This window comes from Euprymna scolopes, chromosome 21, assembly GCF_053919585.1.
Source record: "Euprymna scolopes isolate OS-2025 chromosome 21, ASM5391958v1, whole genome shotgun sequence".
NCBI classification, from domain to species: domain Eukaryota; kingdom Metazoa; phylum Mollusca; class Cephalopoda; order Sepiida; family Sepiolidae; genus Euprymna; species Euprymna scolopes.
This window is the reverse complement of record NC_136502.1, coordinates 109090860-109105951: the sequence shown is the minus strand read 5'-3', so window position 1 is coordinate 109105951 and position 15092 is coordinate 109090860. Positions and strand designations below refer to the sequence as shown.

The 15092-nt window shown below is 30.8% G+C and overlaps 1 protein-coding gene across 3 annotated transcripts in view; it reads left to right on the top strand.

Moving 5' to 3' along the window:
* Positions 1-2881: 2881 nt before the first annotated feature.
* LOC145242990 (protocadherin beta-16-like) overlaps positions 2882-15092 on the top strand; it is a 161568-nt gene continuing 149357 nt past the window's right edge. Inside the window, exon 1 of one of the 3 annotated variants that reach the window (XM_080106117.1) lies at positions 2882-3530. The gene's annotated coding sequence lies outside the window, so the exon portion shown is untranslated. Of the gene's footprint in view, positions 3531-3563; positions 4315-15092 lie in introns of those variants that run through there. The other 2 variants (XM_080106115.1, XM_080106116.1) reach the window with 2 other exon arrangements.

Below are 15092 nucleotides of genomic sequence, written 5' to 3'. Positions count from 1 at the left end.
ACACACACGCATATATATATATATATATATATATATATATGAATTAATCAAGAGTAGGAAACTAGCTCTAATATCTGTAACATTTTTTGTTGTTGTTGTTGAGATTAAGGAAGGTGGTGTTTGATTGATCAACACTGCTGGAGAGCCATGATGTAATATACTGTTTTGTTTTTAAATCCCCGAAACGGTGTTTCATGGAAACAACTGATGATCCGTTAAATTACCATTAGTATTATAGTGAATTCGAGAGAGCAAGTTGATGCATTGATTGCAGATTATTAAATGACTTTCTGACTAAATGGCTTTCTAACGAATGATAAAAAATATAAAAATTAAATAAGTTTTTTTATATATATAGTTTTGAAGGTTAAAAAACTTCTAAGACTATATATATATATATATATATATATATATATATATATATATATGATTACTTCATTTAATCACATAAATTAATATACGAAGATATAATTTTATGCGTAAATTTTTCAGTATTTCAAGCATAAGCCTGACGAATTCTCACGAGAATGAAAGGCGTAATATTCTGTGTAAGTTAATTGCCATATATATTTTCACAACTTACTATATATATATATATATATATATATATATATATATAGATATATATATATATATATATAAAGGAACAAACCGACTTATGTGTTCATCAACGGTTCGTCTTTATTAATGTTTGTATGTATGATTATTTATACAAACATTATTAGCTACATATGTGCATACATGTTTCTGTGGAGATCTCTTACCGGGGATCCCGCCTTTTTAGACTAGAAGAGGAAAGATCATAGGGATTAGTGTAATACTTTCTGCTAGCCTGAAGATGCAGGATCTCTGATAAGAGATCACCCACAGAAACATGTATGCACATATGTAGCTAATAATGTTTGTATAAATAAACATACTATAAACACGCTCTGTTCATTCATCGATCACTCTTTAATAAACACAAGAGTCTCGGTGGATTTACATCCAGAAAACTATACTACCATTATCTCTCTCTCTCTCTCTCTCATATATCTATTATACTAGCATGGATGCCCGGCGTTGCCCGGGTGTTTGGAGGTGTATGCTGAGCAAAAAAACAAAACAAAAAAAAACCGGTCAATTTTTTTTAATTTGACCCCTATTATGACTCCTTAACATTTATTGTTTTGGGCTCAAATAAACTTATTAAGTTAGATTCATGTCCAAGGAACCTATATCTAAAATTTCAAGTGTTTAGACCCAAAATTGTGGGGGGAGTTTGGTAGAGTTCTCAAAAGTCAAATCGTTAAACTTTGACCCCTTATTCGCTAAATTTCTTGCCGAAATTCGGTCATATCGATTTTTCCAAATCTCAGTGTCCTGTATATCAAATTTCGAGTCTGTAGACTAAAAATTGAAAGAGTTATTGCGTATGGAAATGTACACACACACACACACAAACACACACACACACTTTTATAGACATAAGAATAATAGATAGACAGATAGATTTGTTTAACAAAAATATATACATATACATGAATATATATGGAAACAATTTTGTGTTTACTATAAACTTTTTTCGCAAATATTATGCAAGTATAAATCATGTAGAATATCTGCATGAATATAATTACAGGTAATAGTTAATTAAAGATGATTATCCCATTAAAAAACCGAAGCAACTAATAGGGAATTAATTAAAATGAATGTTTAAAAGAATATGCAAATTAGCTAGATCTTTTGCTAGTAAATGCAATTCCACAACCAAGATATAAGAAAATTGTATTTTCTTTTTAAATAAATAGAAAAGAGTGTTTTTAATATGAATATCGATACACACAAAAGAAAACCAGATTTATAGGAGTATAGATAGATATATAAGAGTGAACGTGTGTGTGTGTGTGTCTGTGTACATTTCCCTACACAATAACTCTGTCAATTTTAAGTTTACAGACTCGAAATGTGAGGTACAAGGCGCTGAGATTTGGGAAAATCTTTGTAATCCGTTTTCGGTCGGAAATTTGGCTATTAAGGGGTCAAAGTTTAACGATTTGACCTTTGAGAACTCTACCAAACTCCTCCGACAATTTTGTGTCTAAACACTTGAAATTTTAGATATAGGTTCCTTGGACATAGATCTAACTTAATAACTTGATTTGAGCCCCAAATAATAAATGTTAAGGGGTCATAATAGGGTAAAAGTTAAAGAAATTGACCGCATTTTTTTTTTTTTTTTGCTCAACATACACCTCCAAACACCCAGGCAACGCCGGACTGAAATGCTAGTATATATAAAAAACATTTCATTTGCATGCTTGTTTCTTTGTTATAGAAATCGATAAATTCCAACTAGCTTCAATACGGGTTAAATTTCTAATCAATTTCCTAACACTATTCTATTTTTCCTCTGATTCTATTTGGGGGTCAAAAAGGTTCGATTATCGATTATTGGGTGCAACTGAAGACAAAACCAAATCCATCTATTCTTGCATAACATTGTAGGAGGAATCCAATAGTTGTATTCATTTCGTAGTAGAAGTTTCAAAAGTAATATCGTGGGGTCTGCGTTCGCACTAAACACGAGTAAACAGAAAATACGACACGTAGGCAATCCCCACACCCACCCACCACAAAAAAAAATAAAAAAAAATAAAATAAAAATGGTAATATGAGGTTCCAGGCTGAAGGAATAAGTACACAGGGTTCTTATTACTTCCTGGCCAACGCCGGAAGTGCCACACACACACACACACACACATATATATATATATATATATATATATATATATATATATATATATATATATTTATATATATATATATATATATTTTAAAAATAACAAACTATTACTACACGCTTTATATATATATATATATATATATATATATATATATATATATATATTACCAGAAAAAAACAGAACCCAAACGAAAATCTTAAAAGTTATAGATATATGTACGTTTTTATCGGTTATTATACTTGTCATGATAGAGAGAAGGAAGAATATATTGAAACGAATGAATGAATGAATGAATGAAAGAATGAATGAATGAAAGAAAATGCGAGAACCAAGAGTGATTGTAGTTAGAAAAAAAGAAGGCATGGTTCTACGTACAATTACAATGGGAAAGGTATGCAGAGAGAGAGAGAGAGAGAGAGAGAGAGAGAGAGAGAGAGAGGGAGGGAGAGCAATATGTATTCATAGTTTAGGAAAACGACTGTTCCAAGGGTAGGCTGTTTCAGTGCCTGTCTCCATTCTACATGGAGAACATCAGTCAGTCACAGGCTTAAGCAGCCATTACACACACAGCACACTTGGTAGGATGGCAGGCTTCCTTCCTTCTTGCACACACACGCACGCTGCATACTAATACACAGCACACACCCACTGTATACGCACGCACATGGATACTCATCATGCTCACGCGGCACACATAAACACACTCACACACCTAATGATGTCACACAACAGCAGCAGTTACAGCAGGACTCCAAGCCAGAACCCATTCATTCACTGCAGTTTCCAGAGGATTTAACCATACAGGTTAGTTGGTTTGGAATATTTTTTTTTCTCTCTCTCTCTTTTTCCCTACTTTTTCTTTTGTTATTGATTTCTCGGAGTTATACATAAACTAGTGATTTGTTTTTTGTTTGTTGTTTTTTGTATTTTTTAATATTACTCGTATGGTGCATGTTATTACGTTTGGGAGATATCATAAAAAAAATATAACCGTGTTGAGAGAATTTCCACCTCCATGTGATATTCTGTACACATAACATATCATATGTACCTTATTCCAGACAGAATCCAAATGTGACTCAGGACCATCAAAAAAAAAAAAAAAAAAAAAAAAAAAAAAGAATGACCGGAAGTGTAATTAAGTTTCTCATTTAATAAAAAAAAAAATTTAGATCCATTTTTTTTTTTACTTATAACATTGATTTTATTTATTTATTTTTTAATAATTTATTAGTAAAATCATTTTTGTTTTTCAATATGGCTGATTGAAAAGTGAAATTACTTGCCTAAGCAAACTGGCCACTACTTGTACATATGTCCGTCTATGCTCGTCTGATTTTCTACCCCTCCACCTATCAAACTCCGAACAGAACCAAATCAGGATGGAAGATGTGGGATAAATACAGTGCTCGATATTCTATATGATATAACAATGTCAATGATAAATGTACTTAGTTTTGACACTTTCTGCAGTTTCATTGTATCACCTAACATCAGAAGTGGAACCGTTTAACATAAGTTGCAAATTTCGATTGAAGTCAGTTGAAGACACTCATGATGATCGATAATACCGTGAAACTGCAATAAGGTTCGTAATTAAGCTCCTTCTATTCTTTCATATATATATATATATATATATATATATATATATATATATATATATATATATATGTGTGTGTGTGTGTGTGTGTGTGTGTGTGCGTACGTGCGCATGTATATTTATATACTACTGTTTTATATATATGCATAACTATATTTATATATTAATATTGCATATATATATATATATATATATATATATATATATATATATTATATTTGTGTGTGTGCGTATGTATATATATTTATATAGTACTGTTTTATACATATATGCATATGTATATATATATTTATATAGTATTATTTTTATATATATATGCATATGTATATATATATTTATATAGTATTATTTTTATATATATATATGCATATGTATATATATATATATATATATATATATATATATATATAGTACTATTTTATATGTATGTGCGTATATATATATATATATATATATATACACATACATACGTGTTCGTGTATATGTATATTTATATAATAGTATTTACATATAGAAAGAGAGAGAAATACATATGTGTGCGAATGTGTGTGTGTGTGTGTGTATATATATATATATATAGTATGAAAATATATTTATGGCAAATAAGCTATACAGGAACATACATGTTTTATTCCCAAACGACAACATCAGATGAGATGTGTGTATATGTATATAGAAAAATACGTGTGCAACGGGCGCGTGTGTGTGTGTGTATATATATATATATATATATATATATGTGTGTGTGTGTGTGTGTGTGTATGTGTAGATATGTATGCATATGTAGACGCATATGTGCGTGACTATTTGTATATATAAATAATTAAATAATTTTATTTTATTTTCTCATAATAAGCAGATGTATATTATGTATTAAAGTGTTACTGTTTGCTTAGTCGCACAAACATCGATATGTACATATCTACATATGTAAATTCATGCATTTTACTAAGCTTGTATACTTCTTACTTTTTTTTTTTTTAAATAAAAAGATTGCATTTTAAAACATGTTTTGGTTTACTACACCAGAACGTATGTTGGTATGCACCACTATTTTTAATGGTATTTTAATGGTATTTTTAATGGTACTTTTGCAATCATCTCATTACCACATGTTTTTTTTTTATTATTATTATAACTGATGTAATGATTAACGATATCTTCGTCAGGGGCAGCTCCAGGTGTTTGTCGATTGGGAAAGGGGTGGATACACAAATAACGATGTTTTTAATGAAGTAATGGTCTCCATTTTCACTTCCCATTGAACATTTTCGTTTATTACGAAATGCAAGGATATTTTAGCCCATCTTTGAAGAGATAATATACTTAGCTTCAAGAAAGAGGTAGTTCTGACAGTCTCAAATCAATCATCATTATTATTTAATTTACTTAATCTATATATAAAATATAGCAGATACTGAAATAATTCGGCTAATAATGTTATAAATCGTGATTAAATTGAAAATATGTCTAACTCAACAAATGATAAAATAAAGTAATGTCCTTTCGCCACACAGCTGATAGCAAATTCAGGTCTACAAAATTGAAAAAAAAAAAAAAACAAGAACAAAAGAAAAAAAGCTGTAATCATTAATGGATGTCCATGTTTGACCGCCATAGAATACGAAAACTCACGAATGCAATACTTAAAAATTAGTCAAATTTTGATTAATCGAAAAAAATAAAAATTAAATAAATAAAAAAAAGAAAAGAAAAAGTAACAATTTTAATTTGATTTTTTTTTTATTGTTGCTTCTTTTTTTAACATTTAATTACTGGAAAATGTTTTATTTAAAAAAAAAGTGCAAAAAAAAAAAAATTGACCGGCGTGATGAGGGAGGGGGGGCACGTATTTGATTCCCCTTCCCTTACCCGTAATGTACATACAGGTGAGAGAGAAAAAAATGCATTTGGTATTAGTAGTTTTGTCTTAAATTCAGAGTAGCTTGACACATAATCACTAATAATAGTAGTAGTAATAATAATAATTATTATTATTATTATTATTATTATCATTATTATTAACTCATAATTAATATTCTCGTAATTTTATTATTATTTACTCAACATTATTATTATTATTATTATTATTATTATTATTATTATTATTATTATTATTGTTATTATTATTATTATTATTATTATTTACAATTCAAATATTACAAAATTTTAGCAATGGACAAGATAATTATGAACCGTTAAAAAAAGGAGAATTTTGTTGATTCTAAATCTGTTTAATATGCTAAACACGGAGACTCCTGTTCTTCCCATTCAACCAATTTTCTTCTTAGATCATAAAAATCACACGCCCATGTTGATTATCCATATTGTATTGCTGTAAATTCAATTTCAACTAGACGAATGCTTTTCATGGCTACTTCCATTTCCCCTACAACAGCTTCGAAAAAAAAAAAAAAAAAAAAAAAAATCTGTTTGTGTTTCGGTTCATAGATCTATAATCGTCGTTTATGTATATCTTTTGAGACATCTAGCCGTCTGTTTGTTTGTCCTTAACAATGTTTTCGTATTTAATAATAAATATAAATTTGGAAGAAAAAAACCAACAAAAAAACAAATACCGCAAGAAGGAAAATTGGATTTAGCAGCTTGCAAGCGAGTCTTTATAAGTTAAAATTGGTAAATAAAAATGGTCGACGGTTTTCTCTGCTCTGCAGCCCGAATCGACCGTTTTATTGTAAAATGCGTTAATTTTTAAGTATTCAAGGAATGATTTCTTGTCAGATGAATGCCTGCTAATTTCAGGTATATGATTTAGTACATAGCCATTACCACTGTACATAATATGTAATAATAGATTTTCCTTATTTGAACGTGTTTCAGATAAACAATTCATTATTGTGATAAAATTCTATATCAAAATATATTTAGCTCTTTATATGCATGTCTGTTTCCGAATTTATATTTCAATGACACCCACCCCCCACACTTTTTTTTTCTGAGGACTTGATTTACACCATAAAAAAAAAAAAAAAAAAAAAAAAACGAACATGTTCAAAATGGTCATTAAGACAACAATTCCGAAACCAAACTGAATCAGGACCGCAGACTTTTGTATCTATGAAGAGCTCAATGTCCTAACAGAGCTTCATGACAAAAATAAATAATTAGTCTTGTTTTGGGGGTGAGTTTTTTTTTTTTTTTTTTGTTTGTTTGTTTTTTGTTTTTTCAGATTTGATCTGCCCAGATGAATTAATCTTGTGGCTTAGAGGAGCTTCCTTCACAGATATTTATCAAATCGATGCGGATCAAATATTTTCGATTAATTTCAAACTTATATTCGTCCTCCTCTTTTCTCTATTCTTATCTTTTTTATCGCAGTGTCAAAATTTCTCTCCTTCTCACCAAATCTATTGCTATTTAAATGTATCTATGTTTCTCTCGTCCTGTCCGAATCTCTCCCCTCTCTCTCTTTCAATCTGTGCAAATCTATTTCTCTTTCTTCTTACTAAAATATTTTTTAATTCTGTCAAACTCTCTCTCTCTCTCTCTCTCTCTCTATCTATCTATCTCTCGTTCCCTCAAAATCTCCCTCTTCTTCTATGCAAATCCCCCCTTCTATCCAAATCTCTCTCTCCTTTTGTTCAAATCTCCCTCTCCCTCTTTCTGTCCAAATCCCTCTCTCCTTCTGTCCAAATCTCTCTCTCTCTCTCTCTCTCTCTCTCTCTCTCTCTCTCTTCTTCTATCCAAATCTCTCTCTCTCTCTCTTCTTCTATCCAAATCTCTCTCTCTCTCTCTTCTTCTATCCAAATCTCTCTCTCTCTCTCTCTCTTCTTCTATCCAAATCTCTCTCTCTCTCTTCTTCTATCCAAATCTCTCTCTCTCTCTTCTTCTATCCAAATTTCTCTCTCTCTCTTCTTCTATCCAAATCTCTCTCTCTCCTTCTGTCCAAATCCCTCCCTCCTTCTGTCCGAATCTCTCTCTTCTATTCAAATCTCTCTCTTCTCCTATCCAAATCTCTCTCTCTCTCTCTCTCTCTCTCTCTCTCTCTCTCATCTCCTATCCAAATCTTTCTCTCTTCCTATTCAAATCTCTCTCTTTCTTCTGTCCAAATCTCTATTTCCTTCTGTTCAAATCTCTCTCTCTCTCTCTTTCTTCTTCTATCCAAATCTTTCTTTAGTTCTTTTCGTTCAAATCTATCTATACATCACGTGCACATACGTACAAGTCTATTGCGTAATGATAAAAACATGATTTATTTTCGACAACAGATATTTAGTTTTCAACTGTCTTTTCTTTTCCATACACCTATTGATTTTCTTGTATTTTCCATCTATCATTCTATGACTATATATATATATAATTATCCAAAGACACGTGTTTCTTCGTTTCTACGACTCATTCAGTGTGGCTAGAAACAGCGAACACATATACACACACACACACACACACACACACACACACACACACACAGATAAACATTCAATCAAGAATCAGATAAATGGTTGCATGGTTGGCCTAATAGAATGGCTTATGTTGAGTTCAAATCCTGTATTTATTATTCACTTATATGATTTGGAAAGGTATGAACCCCTTCTATAAATAAAATAGCAACTTGTATTTAACTAATTGCATCCAATTTAAACATAGATAGTGGGCATTAAATAACTCAGATATGTGGACATGTTGCAAAACAGTCAAACCAAACAAGATAGGTATAATTATTCTAGATATATATTAGTATATATCTTTATTTAGACAAACATTTTGGCTACACATGTGCATACATGTTTCAGCTACGCCCTATAGCGAGGATGCCGAAAAAGAAAAACGTCGTCTTTTTCAGTGTCTCCACTATTAGATGCGGCCTAATGATGCTAAGACTTGAATAAAGTTGTAACTGAGTCATGTGCTCACATATGTAGCCATAACGTTCGTATGGATAAAAATGTGCACTAAAATAGAGGGCCACTTATTTTTAAGCATTATTGCATAAACACATTAGGTTCATGAGATTTATAAACAAATATCTCATAGGCACTAATATATATGTGTGTATATATATATATATATATATATATATATATATATATATATATATATATATATATATATGCGTATATATATCTGTATATATATGTGTGCGTGTGTGTGTGTGTCTCTCTCTCTCTCTCTATATATATTTTTTCATTTTTCTTCCTTTGAAGATTGTAATGCTGGGTATGGGGCAGCCAAACCAGCTGCCAACATTGCCCTGCTTTTTATTGAAACCAACCGAGAGCTCTTTTTAGTATCCTCGTTGTTCTCTTAAGTGCAATTGTCTGAATCTCTTTTGCACTTGGTTCACCAGGAATATTAGTTAGGTAGGACTTCAGGTTCTTCTTCATAAGCCCTGTGGCACCTATGATAACTGGTATGATTAATATCTCTCTAAGATTCCAATTTCTTTTCATATCATACATGAGACCTTGGTATTTGGTCTGTTTCTCTCTTTCAGCTCTGTTCAGACCGCCATCATTAGGAACACTCACTTCAATCAAGGTTGCAACTCTCTGACGTATTCCATGTGTGTGTAACATGGCATAATCACATTGACGCACCAGTTCTCGTTGGATCACCGAAGTTAAGCAACGTTGAGCTTGGTCAGACCTAAAATGAGTGATCATTTGGGAATTCTAGGTGTGTATGTGCTCTCTGCTTATCTCGGCATTGTTTCTAGCTGTCCTAGAGTCTCCTTGCCACTAGACTAAAGTAGTGTCGATTCAGGAGAGGTGTGGTTGGAGATTGCACAACCCTTGCCTCATAATCACATGCGTAGCTACCCTAACAGGGGGTATCCATTGTCTTTCAAAACTGAACAGAGGCTTCAACGTGTGTGTGTGTGTGTATATATATATATATATATATATATATATATATATATATATATATATATATATATATATAATTATATATATATATAATAGCAAATAGTTAATAAAACATGTTAAACAATTTACAAAGTCCTTATTCCGCAGAATAAGGAATTTGTAAATTGTTTTTTGGGAGTATTCAGTCGAACAATAAATTTTGATTGTAAAGTTCAACTTACAGTTTTAATTTCCTTTCTCTTATAATAAGCTCTACTCTCTATTGCGTATTGAGCTTTTTTTAATTCGGTTGGGATTAAATTTTCTATATATACTGTTGTTTATATCAGGTAAACACTACATCCCTTTGTTTTCATTATATATATATATATATAAAATTTTTTCGAATAAATATAAACATTTTTTTATACATACAGACACTAGTTTCTCAAGCTTCTGTAATCATCGGTATAGGACATGATAATTACTGCTGGTCAGGAGGTTGTTACCTAGACATTAAGTCACCCCTGACTTCGTACGTTAGCATCTTATCCCTCTAAGAAATTAACACAAGAATTAAAAGACATTAAGTTCCTACAAATGCCATGTTGGCGAATATACATAGTAAACAGTCAGAGAGTATTCGAGGACCAGAAGTCGGAATATTGCATTTGCACTAAAGTTGACCGCTTTCTTCTTAATTTCCTAGAGAGGACTCAACTTTTTTTTTTTTTTTTAAAGAAGCTATATGACTATAATATTTTAAAATAAATATTAAGAATTATTTTTATATTTACAAACACTAGTGCGTCATGCTTCTGCAATAGTCAAGGTCAGTGTAGAAAGTGATAATTACTGCTGGTCGAGAGATTTGAACCCAGCCACAAAGCTACACACGCATATTATATATCAAATTTTAGTCATTCAATGAATTTAAAAATTTATGACGTGAAATGTTTGAATTTCTAAGAAAAGATTTTTTATTATTCTATGTAAGACGAAGAATACATTTGAAATATTATAGGAGTTATATTTCAAATGTATTCTTTGTTTTATATAGAATAATAAAAATATTTTGGTTAGAAATTCAAGCATTTCATGAATTTTTAAATTCATTGAATGACTAAAATTTGATTGCTTTGCTCCATCTCGTATATCGAGCATTTCTTATTTAGGTGGGATAGTACTTATAGAATATTACTGCCAGTAATATCTTGTAAAGCTTATAATTGCAGGTTTCCGTACCAGTTGATTGTTAGATAATTTTATTCTGACGTATATACATATATATATATATACATATATATATATATATATATATATATATATATATATCAAAAATGTAATTGTATTGAGTATCAAAAATGTAATTGTCTGATTTAGATGCTTGAAAATACCATAAGGTTGAAATAAATTATTACATCGACAATTATGTAATTTCCGTGTTATAATTTTTATCTTATTGCTCTGTTTACCACATTGAGCTCTCATACCCGGATTTCCTCTGGATTTATTCCATTATAACACTATATATATATATATATATATATATATATATATATATATATATATATATATATATATATATATAAACAATAGAAATGGAATTTATAATCTCTAAACTTTTACTGTTGCCAAGGATTTTTGTCATTTCTTCTGAACGTTGGATTCTACAATTTCGTATTTAACCTTCGATATTGAAATTATTAACCAGTATGGAAAATAAAAATAATCCTCATCACTATTCCCGGGACACCATTCGAACCGTGCATCTCTGAATACATATCCTTTTCTTGATTCATCCGATTCTCGCGTTGGATCAACTTAAACAATTCATGTCCTTATCTATGTTCCATTAAAAAAAATTTTTTAACTCTAATTTTCAACATATGTGCTGAATAGCAAGATATTCTGTTATTCATAATGATTATTTCTCTAAATACATTTCCTCTGAAGATATGAGCCATGCATTGAAAATCCATGGATTAAGGAAATAACTTTAAATTTCTTGTATTCCTTGTTTCAAACAATAAAGTTTTTTAATCTATTTATTTCGGACTATTATCCTCATCTTTTCTTAGTTGTTTCATGACGTTTCGGCCAACTATTCCTCTAGCCTTCGTCAGGCGGTAACCGCGATGGTATAGGAACTCAGAATCTCCTAACTACATTTTCAGCAATTACTGCCATCCAATAATAAATAAATTAATAAATAATACTCATCTCAATAATGAATTCCAATTAAAATAATATATATACCATTCGGTACGGACCCTACCATGAAAGATCAGATAAGGAATAAACATGGGTTTATAAGACCAAATAATTCAACCTTGATCGCCCTTCGGGGCCCGTGGTGCAGTGGATAGAGAGGTTGAATTTTTACGGTTCCAGGTGAGAATTGTCTGAAGATAGCAGTTTCAATCAGAGGCTTACTTGGCCAAATCGTGGTGAGACGACAACAACTATGCAGTTAGGAGATTCGGAGTTCCTATCCTGTCGTGGTTACCACCTGACGAAGGCCAGAGGAATAGTTGGCCGAAACGCTGTGAAACAACAACTAAGAAAGATGAGGATAATAGTCCGCAATAAATAAATTAATAAAATAATACTCATCTAAATGAATTCCAATTAAAATAATATAGAAACAAATTTGTCTAAAAATTCTATATTTTTTAAAATAATATAGAAACAAATTTGTCTAAAAATTCTATATTTTTACTTCACAGAATTTAACTATAAATCTTACAATTCTTATATATATATTTATATATGTATATGTGTGTGTGTGTGTGTGCGCGCGCGTTTGTGGCTGGGTTCAAATCTCTCGAGTAGCAGTAACTATATATACAAAAGGAAAAATAAAAATCGACAATGCAAAAATATATACTTGTGCATATAGATTTAATCATCAATTCAATAAGCGAATGATATCAATAGGGACAAAGGATATAAGTGCTCTTTATACCTAGGCATTTCGAAGCTTAATGCTTCACATCAGAAGAGGAGAGGAGTTCTAGTTAAAATTCAAAAATTATTATACAAATTTATGATTACATTTCAAAGGGTATCCTACAGGATGATACCCAGAAACATCATGGAAATACCTGATGCCATCGAATGTTCAATACTGCAAATAGAGCATTAACAGAGGATGAATAAGAGATGAATCAAAAACAGTATTCAAAAGTCTACTGAAATGTTTTTTTCAAAAAATACTTAAAGCATATTTTTATTAAGTTCAGAGATATCTTTCCTCCAAAAGAATTATTTTTGAAAAATATAAATTTAAGGGAAAATTGAATATATTGAGAATATAAACAAATAACTATGTTCAGTTTTGAATAATAGTTTTGTATTGCAACTTACACACCTCTCATCTCTCTCTCTCTCTTTATATATATATAATTATTTTTTTACTATGAGTAGGTAGTAGTTTGCTTGAAGCATTGTGGGTAAAGAAATATATATATATTATTTTTAAGCCAAAAACAATGCGGAGGAAGACCGGAAAAGATGAAGTAAAAAAGAAAAACAAACAGATGTAGATGAGTATGGTTGAGTAGAGGAGTGTCTAACCTTTATTTGACTATCATTCTTCACTTCAATGTATAATATATATTTTGAAAAAAGAGAGGTACCTTTCTCTCGAAATTAATCAAAGTTCCACACCACCCACGGACTTTACATACACCGGACATACCAGTAACTTGGTAATAAATAATTATACATTGAAGTGAAGAATGATAGTCAAATAAAGGTTAGACACTCCTCTACTCAACCATACTCATCTACATCTGTTTGTTTTTCTTTTTTACTTCATCTTTTCCGGTCTTCCTCCGCATTGTTTTTGGCTTAAAAAAAAAAAATATATATATATATATAAAGAGTTTCGAGGTGTATGTTGAGTAAAAAAAAAAAACAAAAAAAAACGGTCAATTTTTTTTAACTTTGACCCCTATTATGACCCCTTAACATTTATTGTTTTGGGCTCAAATCAAGTTATTAAGTTAGATCCATGTCCAAGGAACCTATATCTACAATTTCAAGTGTTTAGACTTAAAATTGCTGGAGGCGTTTGGTAGAGTTTTCAAAGGTCAAATCGTTGAACTTTGACCCCTTACCAGCCAAATTTCTGGCCGAAAACCAATCACAAAAACTTTCCCAAATCTCAGTACCCTGTATATCAAATTTCGAGTCTGTAAACTTAAAATTGACAGAGTTATTGCGTAGGGAAATGTACACACACAGACATGTTCACTTTTATAGATATATAGATATATCTACAAAAGTGAAATTGTCTGCATGTGTACATTTCCCTACCAAACTACTCTGTCAAATTTCAGTCTACAGACTCGAGATTTGACATGAGGGGTATTGAGATTTGGGAAAATCTTTTTAATCGGTTTCCGGTCAGAAATGTGGCTGTCAAGAGGTCAAAGTTCAACGATTTGACCTTTGAAAACTTTACCAAACTCCTCTGCCAATTTTGTGTCTAAACAATTGAAATTTTAGATGTAGGTTACTTGGACATGGATCAAACGTTTTAATTTGATTTGAGCTTAAAACAATAAATGTTAAGGAGTCAAAATTGGGGTCAAAGTTTTAAAAAATTTGACTTCTGCAGTCTCAACCAAATTACTCAATCAATTTTTGGTCTGAACATTTGAAATTTTACTTAAAGTGTATTCTGACATAGGGCAAGCTTTTTAATTGGTGTTTGGCCGAAAATTTGGTTACCAAGGGGTCAAAGTTCAAAAGATTTGACTTTTGCGGTCTCTAGCAAACTATTCAGCCAATTTTTGGTCTAAACATTTGAACTTTTACATAAAAGGTATTCAGGCATGCAACAAGCTTTTTAATCAGGTTTTGGGCGAAAATTTGGCTGTCAAGAGGTTAAAGTTGAAAGAGTTGACCATTGTAGACTCTACTTATCTCCTCTGCCAATTTTGGGTCTAA